The sequence below is a fragment of the Anser cygnoides genome, chromosome 14 (assembly GCF_040182565.1).
Source record: "Anser cygnoides isolate HZ-2024a breed goose chromosome 14, Taihu_goose_T2T_genome, whole genome shotgun sequence".
Lineage (NCBI taxonomy): Eukaryota > Metazoa > Chordata > Aves > Anseriformes > Anatidae > Anser > Anser cygnoides.
The window spans coordinates 12663351-12671934 of record NC_089886.1 but is presented as its reverse complement, the minus strand read 5'-3'; the positions used below and the strand labels follow the sequence as shown (position 1 = coordinate 12671934).

Sequence of the window (8584 nt, the reverse complement as noted above, 5' to 3'; positions counted from 1 at the left end):
TCTGTGAGCTGCTGAGCTCTCTCAGAAGCGACTGAGTGCCCGGGTGGTACTGACAGAAATTTTCATGTCCTCTGAGGAGGGGAAGGCAAGTCACTGGCTGACCTCTGCCTTTAGCCTCCAGGTCGTTAGTGAGAAAACTGGGGAGCTTCAGGCTCTGATCAGGCAGTTTAAGAGCTGTTTTCCCCTTGATTAAAAGAGCTTTGTGCTCATAAAATCTCATTTTCTAGTTCCTGGAAATGTTGGATTGGACAATGTTTGATAATTATAGAGCAAGTTTTCCTAGTGGTGCACAGAAACTAATGATGCCTTCTTGTTTCTTGTTCGTCTCACTCGGCAGCCTTTGATGTGATCCACACCCCCGCCGTGGGTAGGATTTTCCTGTTTCTGCTCTCCACTGCCCAGTGTGGGCTGGAAGGCAGGTTTCCCTCCTGTTCATGTTTTTGGAATCAAGAAAACAACAAACTCACCTCTTCCAGCCAAAACCCAGCTCTGCGAAATCACATCCGTAGTAGGGGAAGGTAAGTTTCAAAAACACAGGGCTGGAATACTGAGCGATGCTCAGTTTTCTGCTCCCACCCCTACCCTGCACGTAGGACAGGGCTCCAGGCTGCTGTTCACTACCCTCTTTGGGGCATGTCTCCCGTGGCCTGGGGCACAGCCATGCCACTTGTGTCAGATCCAGAATGCTGCTGTGTCTGGGCTGGGAGCGCTGCCAGGGTTCAGCGTTTTTATTGACAGCAGCTTCCAAAAGAAGCCAGTATCTCGTGGTGTCCTCCCATGGAAAGGGCAAGTCAGTCTGCAGGCAGAGGTGCTGCAGTAGCAGTACGACAGTGGGCAGATGGGGCTTGCTGGCAGGGGCAGAGCACGGCCCTGCAGGGAGTGGTGTGGGGCATCGTGGGGCTTGTGGCAATACTGGGGAAAGAAAAGGGGAATGTGTCTACAACAGTGGTTTTTCTTTAATTGTCTTTCCCTTCCTTTCCTTTTTAGATAACTGGATTGATAAACCAGATGAAGCCAGAGTGGTGAAACTGGAGAGAAAGGGTTTTGGCTGATGGTGAGGCCGGGTAACAGCTAGGACAGCAGGAATCAAAATAAAGCCTGTTGTACCTGATGCTGGACTACAAGTGCTGCCAGTCACTTCTGCCTAATTAATTACTGCTGTACACATTATGCTTGACCTCTGACAGAGGAAGAGCGTGTGTTTGCATCTTAATTAACAAAAATGTTGCATCTGTCACAGTGAGGGGAAAACAACATCTGAGCTGTGGGCATGGGGCTTCCCTGCCTCCTGAGCTCCCAGCCGGTCAGACAGTCACCTGCAATTTGTCTGACAGGAAACTGAAGCTGTGATGGGATGTAATTGAAAAATACAGTTCCCGTCACTGCCAGGTGAGCAGCAGTCTCCAGGCTGTGCCAAATCTGGCTTCTTCCCATCAAGAAAGGTGTCACCGCACCTGTCCCGGTGTATGTGATACGGGAAACCTGGGGTCCATTCCTACTGGAGTGGAGATCAGCTGTGAGGTTTTTTGGCCTCTTGGATTAGACAGAGCCATGAATTGTCATCTCTGGTTGCGTGACTGGAGTGCTGTGTGATGGCCAGGTGGTTGAAGTTTTAGAGGTTTTGGAGGGGAAAAATAGGATGCCCCCCTCCCTGTCCCTACATATTCCTTGTACATCCCTGCTCAGCCCATCTGTTCATTGCCTCTGCAGCTGGACACAGAACTGACTGCCTGCACAGCAAGAGCTGCAAATCAAAATGAAGAGGATGAAAAGGGACTTCAAGGAGAAAGTACTTGATGTGCATGGTGAGGAGATCCCAGATGTGGAGAAACAGCAAGTGGCTGCAGAGAAGCAGGAGCTGGAAAGGAAATTCTCCTGTTTGAGTGAGGAGGTACGCCACGGGCTGTGGCATGGGCTGGTAAGTTGGGAGTGGGTTACAGCAAGACCGAGCTCTGGTCCTCTCTTGGGGGAGGTGGCAATGAAAGGAGGAGAAATAACGATGAGTCCACTGGTCAGTGATATTGATGGAGTGCCCTCAAGATGCCGTGACCCACCTCTGCTTTAGCAGGTGGATTTAGGGGAAAGATGAAGAGGCTGAATGGTGCTGGGCTGCTTCTAGCTGCTTGCTGTTTCCCTTTTCTCTTAACAGTAGCCATAGACCTGAGGTGAGGCAAAAAGGATCAGTCCACAGATGACTACTTTTTCATTTCTCCCTTGTCCAGACGTTGTCTTTGGGTAGGCATTCTGAGTTGAGTCTTGCCCTGCTCTTCTGCTCCACAGTCAGCTCTGGAGTTTTGATGTGTGCTAAAAATGTTTGAATCCTACATTTAACATGAATAACGCTGTCTGTCTTGAATCTTGCATTTTGTCGAGCATTCCCCTCACACGCTTATTCCAGCTCAGCATCTTGCAGCTCTGTGCTGCAGTGACCTGGCTTCTGTGGGACTGGCCCTCGTGTCTTGGCTTTTCCACAGACACCCAGCCTCCTCCAGAAGTTGCTAAGCATGTTCTAAGGGTTGTGCTTTTTTTTCCTCTCCCTATTATCAAAGAAAAAGCGTGGGAGGCTTGCTCCTAAGACTGCCATGCTCTCCTTCCTCCTCTGCGTGAGGAGGAAAAAGCAGAAATGCGGTGGGTGTCTGGCAAGGTGCCACGTTTCGGTGTGTCCTTAGCTCCTGTGGCTGCACCGAATGCTGCACTTTGCCTGGAGCACTGGCAGGCTGTGCGGACTTGAGTTTGCTCTCTGCTTTCAATGCAGACACTTCTGCCTCCTAAATCCCTTGTCTGATAAAATACAAAATGCGTGCTGTTCTTTAGAACATGTATCGACTTTACCCGCAAGAGAAACAGGGAGCAAGATAAAGCCCCTGGCAGTTGTTTATCTAAAGCAAGCAGTCTTGAAATGGAAACTTTATTGAAATCCCTTTCTTGGTGACAACGCACTTTTGTAAGCGACTGTTCTGCTGGAGGAGAGGAAGAAAAACATCTCTGTTATTGGGTTTCCTCACTCTGGCTGTTTACCTTGGAGAAGATGAGAGAACAGATCCGAGTGAAGGCAGCGTTCAGCTTGCTGCAGCTTGGGCTGCTTCGGACTGGCGGTGAGCTGTGGCAGCCCTGGATGAGGCTGGGGACTGCAGGACAGAGGCTTCATCAGGCTTGTGCTGGCTGATGCCTAGGTCAGGTCAAAAGCTGAGGGAGATCAGGAGGGGAGATGGTGGAAAGGGGCCCAGCAGTCCAGGAGGCGGCCTGGCAGGGTCTCTGGTAGGTCAGACAGCAAGGACCACAGGCTGGCAGTGGTGTGGACATGAGCACAAGAGCACAGACTCTGGCTGTCCTGCAGATCCCCTGTCCCAGTCCAAAGACAGGTGCTTTGGGGAAAAGCAGGGACTTTGGAAAGAAATGCCCCTTGAGTTATTTCCTCTCTAAGACTTTTTTTTCTGGATATTTTTTCTCATCTGTACACAAAAAGTCAGTACAAGTGCTGGGCTATTAATCACTGTTATTTCTGCTTCAGCTCATAACTCAGAGCCTCAGTGCAGTTACTGAGTCTCTACAGGAGCCTTTTTGTTCACACCTGCATAGAATTTCTTCCCTTTTTATATTCACTGACATTAGGATCAGCAGATAGGGAGAAATCCCCATTCTGTTTGCACTCTGTGTTACAGAGCATGTCTCTAGCAGGCTGCTGTTTGACATTCATAGGCATGGGTTGCTAGGTTTTTTTTTATTTACATATATATATATATATAGACCTGTTTCTATATTACCTGTTACATGTATATAGAGACCTGTTTCAACCACTGATTTCTGGGGGCACTATTAGCTTCCTGCTGTAGCCTGCCAGCCAGACCTCTTCGGAGGTCACCCTGCTGCAGGGATGCATCTTTCCTTGCACCAGCTCCTGGGAAGAGGACTCCCAGCCCCTAAGTGGTCATGCAGGTCACCTACAGTGCTGCCTTCTGCTCTCATGTGTCACTGAGAAGGGAATGTGGCGGCATCTTGTGATGGAAAGAAAAGGAATTTGAGATTGCATCTCCCAAGTGATCTGGCCTCATGTTTGGTGCCATTTGCTCTGTGACACTGAGCTCTTCACCATGTTCTGCATGTTTCTGCTTCAGGTCAATGGGCTGAAAAAAAGAGCTTGAGGACACCAAGAGAGAAATGGCTCCTGCTGCTGCGCTTCCGGGCACTGCAGGGATCGTCCAGCCACCACCAGCACCTCCGCTGCCAGGGAGCTCCAGCACCCCTCTGCCTCCACCAGGAGTGGCCGTTCTCCCCCCTTCAGCTGGCTTCGGATTCAGGGCAGCCTCCGCACCTCGGGTGCGTCCGTGGGGATTGTCCCCACAGCGGGTTCGTGAGCCAGCAGTACAGCTGCAGAGACCGAACTGGACCAAGGTAAGACCTGCCTGTAAAGGCTGCCTTGCACCTTTCACTCAAGCAAACTCCTCCTTCCTTGTGTCTCACATCACCCTTTTTAAGGCTTTTCATGGCACTGCTTCCTATAGTCTATAGAAAAGTCTGTTTTCTGTACGGGAGGTGATTTCATTGCAACTTCTGTGTGCAGAGAGGGTGAGGCAGAGCAGCACAGGGAGCAGAAATCCTTGGAGGCTCTGGGGGTTGCTGGTGGGCCAGATGCCCTTTGCAGCATGACGTGCCCCTTTCCACGTGTCAAGAGGAGAGGTACAGACTGTTCCTTAGCCTGTAGCCACTGATGAATGCACTCTCTGGTATTTAATGAAGTTTGTTTCTGGTGTTAACTGAAGGCTTTCAGCCCTCTGTCCTGCAGAAAGTGTTCTGAGGTGGCTTTGCATTAGCACCACATTCAATAATCCCAGCTGTGTGAATATGGAAGCGGCAGGTAACCACACTGCTTGATAAAAGTACATGACATGGTACTGGTAAAGAGAGCCCAGCATTTGGTTGTGTGGTTCTGGGCTGTCTCTTGCTAGGACTCTGCCAGCTCCTTGTCGGGATTTGGAGCCCCTGCCTGGAGGGAGGCTGGGCTAGCTCTGTACCTGCAGCCAGGTGCCCACCTCCCATCTCCAGGCCCTCCGGTTTGCAGCCTGCTGGTTTGTGCTTTCCTCTGCCACCTTTGAAGGCTCTGGTGGGCTCAAAGGTCTTCATCACTGACCTGAGGTGTGTCACCTGTGTGAGAGTTGGCTTAATGAGCTGTCAGTACTTAGTAAGATCTGTAGAAGGTTTTGGAAGCCCTTCAGGACAGCTAGGTCCTCTCCAGCCACGAGGGGTCTCTTGGCTCTGTGCCCACATCTTGGTGTGACTCTCAGGCAGCTTGTGAGGCAGAGCCGGAGTCAGCTGTAGGCAGTGTTCGTGGTGGTGGCAGAGGGCAGGCTGTGCAGTGATGAACTCCATGGCAGGACCAATGGCAGGAGAAGACAGCAGTCAGCCTTCCTCAGGAGTGTGTGCAGTAGCTGGAGATGGTCCAGGCTGCGCTAGCTGGGCTTACCGGCCAGAAAATGGGTGAGAGAAGTGAGGTCCTTGTGCTGCTTTGAGCTAGAGGTGACTGAGTAATGTCCCCTGTCTGCCACGAGCCTCCCCTGGGCTTTTGCTATTTCCCTGCCTTTGTGCATGGGGAAGAACAGCAGGACCCAGGCAGCTGCACGAGCACACTGCCTGGGCAGAGGGAGCCTGCCGTGCACCTGCCCTCTGCTCCTCCTGGAGCTCCAGCCCTGTCCTTTACAGGGAGCTTGCCCCTGTCCTCAAGACAGGGTTTGTAGCTGTGTTATGTCCTGACGCTTCGGGCAGGCCCTGAGCCCCTGCGATAGAGGGGATGCATAAATATGAGGGCTGGAAGGTGGTGAGCATAGACATCTCCCGTATGTTCCTCACAAGGTGGAAGTGGGGAAGAGGCTCCTGCCTTTGAGCTCTCCTTCTGCCTTAAAACGACCTTGGTCATGGGAAGGGAGCTGCATGTTCCTCAGAGACCTGTTCTTCTCCAGACACACATCCTGACATCCACAGGCCAGGCCTCAGCAGAGAACAGGCTGCCTTGCAGTGGCCACCAGGTGGTGCTTGCAGCCTGGATGCAGCCCTTTTCCTAATGCTTCCTTCCATGATTTCCTGGCTTCCCCAGCACATCTCAGCCTCTGTGGGCCGGTGATGTTTGCTCTGATCTCCAGGAACTTGTAATATCAGATCCGGAGCACACAAACGTGCTGTAAGGCTGTGGCACATCATCTCAACTGTTTTGCTCCACATGCACAGGCAGGAGTAGGGTGAGGGAAGGGCCGGGGAAGCTTCTGGGAACAGCAGGCAGCTCGTTGTGCCACCTGTGCCTTGCTGGGGCTGTGTGTAGGCTCGTGTTTAGTCTCTTAAATGGCTGCAGCATCACCTGGGGACAGTCTTCCACTCTGTGTCTGCACAGTAACACCAAAGGCATTATACATCCTATCCACTCTTTGCCTTTTGGCATTGATGCAAGTGGATGCTTACCTTCCAGGTTACTTTAGTATTCTGGAGTTCACAGTGATAGGGGAGGACCTGGAAATTCCCAGGCAGAAATGACATCTGCCTGTGCTTCTGGAAGCATCTGTGCTTTCTCATCTTTCCTCTGCTGTCCAGTGCCTCATCCCTTATCCAGCCTGGCTGTAGCCGGGTCTCTAAGCAGTTATTGAAACCTGCAGGGCAGGCTGCATATGGGGTTAACTGCCTGTGCAGCGTGGGCATCTCTGGAATGCTGATCTCAGGGTCTGCTCAGCTCCCACAGGCTGAAGGAGCACAATACTTAACAGCCTCCATGAGCTCCCATTGCTCTGGGTGCCTGTTAAGGACCCTGTTAGCTTCTGAGCACAGCTTAAATTAATCGGGCCCAGAGTTAGCCCCAGGCCCTGCACCACTTCTGCTCTGCTGAGCAACTGGGAGCCGGGGGTGGCATGGGAAATTAATGAGGTGGCTTGTGTCCCCCATGCTGGGGGCTGTGCCAGGCCCCAAAACACAGCACACCAGGGTTTGTCAACCTTGCTGTTGCTCACAGCCCTTGGGCTCTTAAGCCGGAGCTGTGGTACAAGCTGGGAGAAGGTCTGTGCATCCTCCTGGAGGGAAAATCCGTATTGTTTTAGGTCTGTACCCTGTCATTTATTCTGGTAATTAATGGGACTGCCTCACTTGGACCCTTGCCCTTTCTTCAGCTGTGCTGGGATGGGTCATTTGCATCTCTGCTCTGCCTTAGTTTTCCTTCCTCCTAATTACCCAGAGCAAGCACAACTAGCTAGCCTAGCCAGAAAGGGAATAGAGAGAAAGCCCTGTGAAGGGGACCACAGATGAAGCGTAGGGATGAGATGCCCTCCAAAACTGAGGGAGCTCCCTTCTGCAGGAGCAGAATTTGGGACCCTGCATGGTCAGGGCAGAGCAGTGGCCGGGGTCACCCCGCACCTTGCTGCTGCCAGGAGCTTGTACCTAATTTTTCAGAGGACATTAGAGCATTCTGGCCTAAATATGCTGTCATGCCTTCAGAAACAGACCCGGCAATGCTGCCACTGATAAGTTTCCAGCCCCGTTATCGGGATGGCTGTGGGTGCCCTCCCTGCCTGGCTGCACCCAGCCTGTCTGAGCAGGGGAAGCTGTAGTCAGCACTCCCTGGTGCTGCCAGGGGCTGGTTTTGGTGCATGCTGCCCAGCTACACCTGGCCTTTACCCCCTAAAGCATCTTTCCCACCTTCTCCACCCCTTGGCAGGAGGTGGGACCAGCAGGATCGCCTGCCATGCCCGGGCTGTGTTAGTGCCCAGAAGACTGGCACGTTTGCAGGCTAGCCACAGTGGTGTCATCTTCTCCCCATCCCTGATCTTGTAAGGCTGAGAGTATGGGGAGCAGAAAAGTGCTCAGCAGTCATCTCCCCTCATGCTGGGTGTGACAGGGATGTAATGGGAGCAGATGGTCTCCTTGGAAGTTTTCTCAGGAGAAGAGTGGCTGTAGGGACCAGTAGGGCCGAGCATCCCCTGCAGATGTCCTGGAACAGTTTCAGGGAGCAGTGGTGAGTTCTGGTGATCCTCTGCTGCAAAACTGCCACAGGAATGGGGCTGGCCTGCCCGGTTCTGGAGGCACAATGACACGTGTGTGCTGTGTCTGCTCTCTAGTTCCAGAAGCAGTTTGGTGCTTTGCCCCAGGGCCAGCCCTAGCTGCTCCGGCTGCTGATGGCCCAGCACCTGCCTGTGTGATGCCACCAGCTGTAGGGAGAGCAAGACTTTGCTGTAAGGCCACTTGACGCTGCCTCTCCATCAGCAGCAACTTGTTCTGTTGCTCTGCAGTGTCCCCAGACTTCAGTCACAGCAGCTGCTCGTACTGGAAGCATCCACTTCGTGTTTCCCCTCTTCTTTCGGTTTATAAGCTGAGAGCTGCTTTTCTGAATGTCCTATTTTTTTCCTTTTTCCTTTTTTTAAAAAAAAATAAATTAAGTTTCATAGTTTGATTCTATAGGACTTGGAAGCCTGGCAAACTGTTGCCTATTAGGTCAGAAGTGACCAGGAGGAAGGACAACACAGGTGTTTTCTGATGATCTGTACTCTGATGTACAGGTCTTTAGGACGGGTAGGGTGGCACCCTGTGTTACTGCAGCTGAGCAGGGGGTGCTTGT

The 8584-nt window shown here is 52.1% G+C and overlaps 1 long non-coding RNA gene across 1 annotated transcript in view; it reads left to right on the top strand.

The window, feature by feature from the left end:
• The first annotated feature begins 1400 nt into the window (after positions 1-1400).
• The window catches only part of LOC106034431 (uncharacterized), a 31817-nt gene continuing 24633 nt past the window's right edge, over positions 1401-8584 (top strand). Inside the window, exons 1-2 of the long non-coding RNA XR_007163617.2 lie at positions 1401-1918; positions 4116-4392. This is a non-coding gene — a long non-coding RNA (uncharacterized lncRNA). The remainder of the gene's footprint in view (positions 1919-4115; positions 4393-8584) is intronic.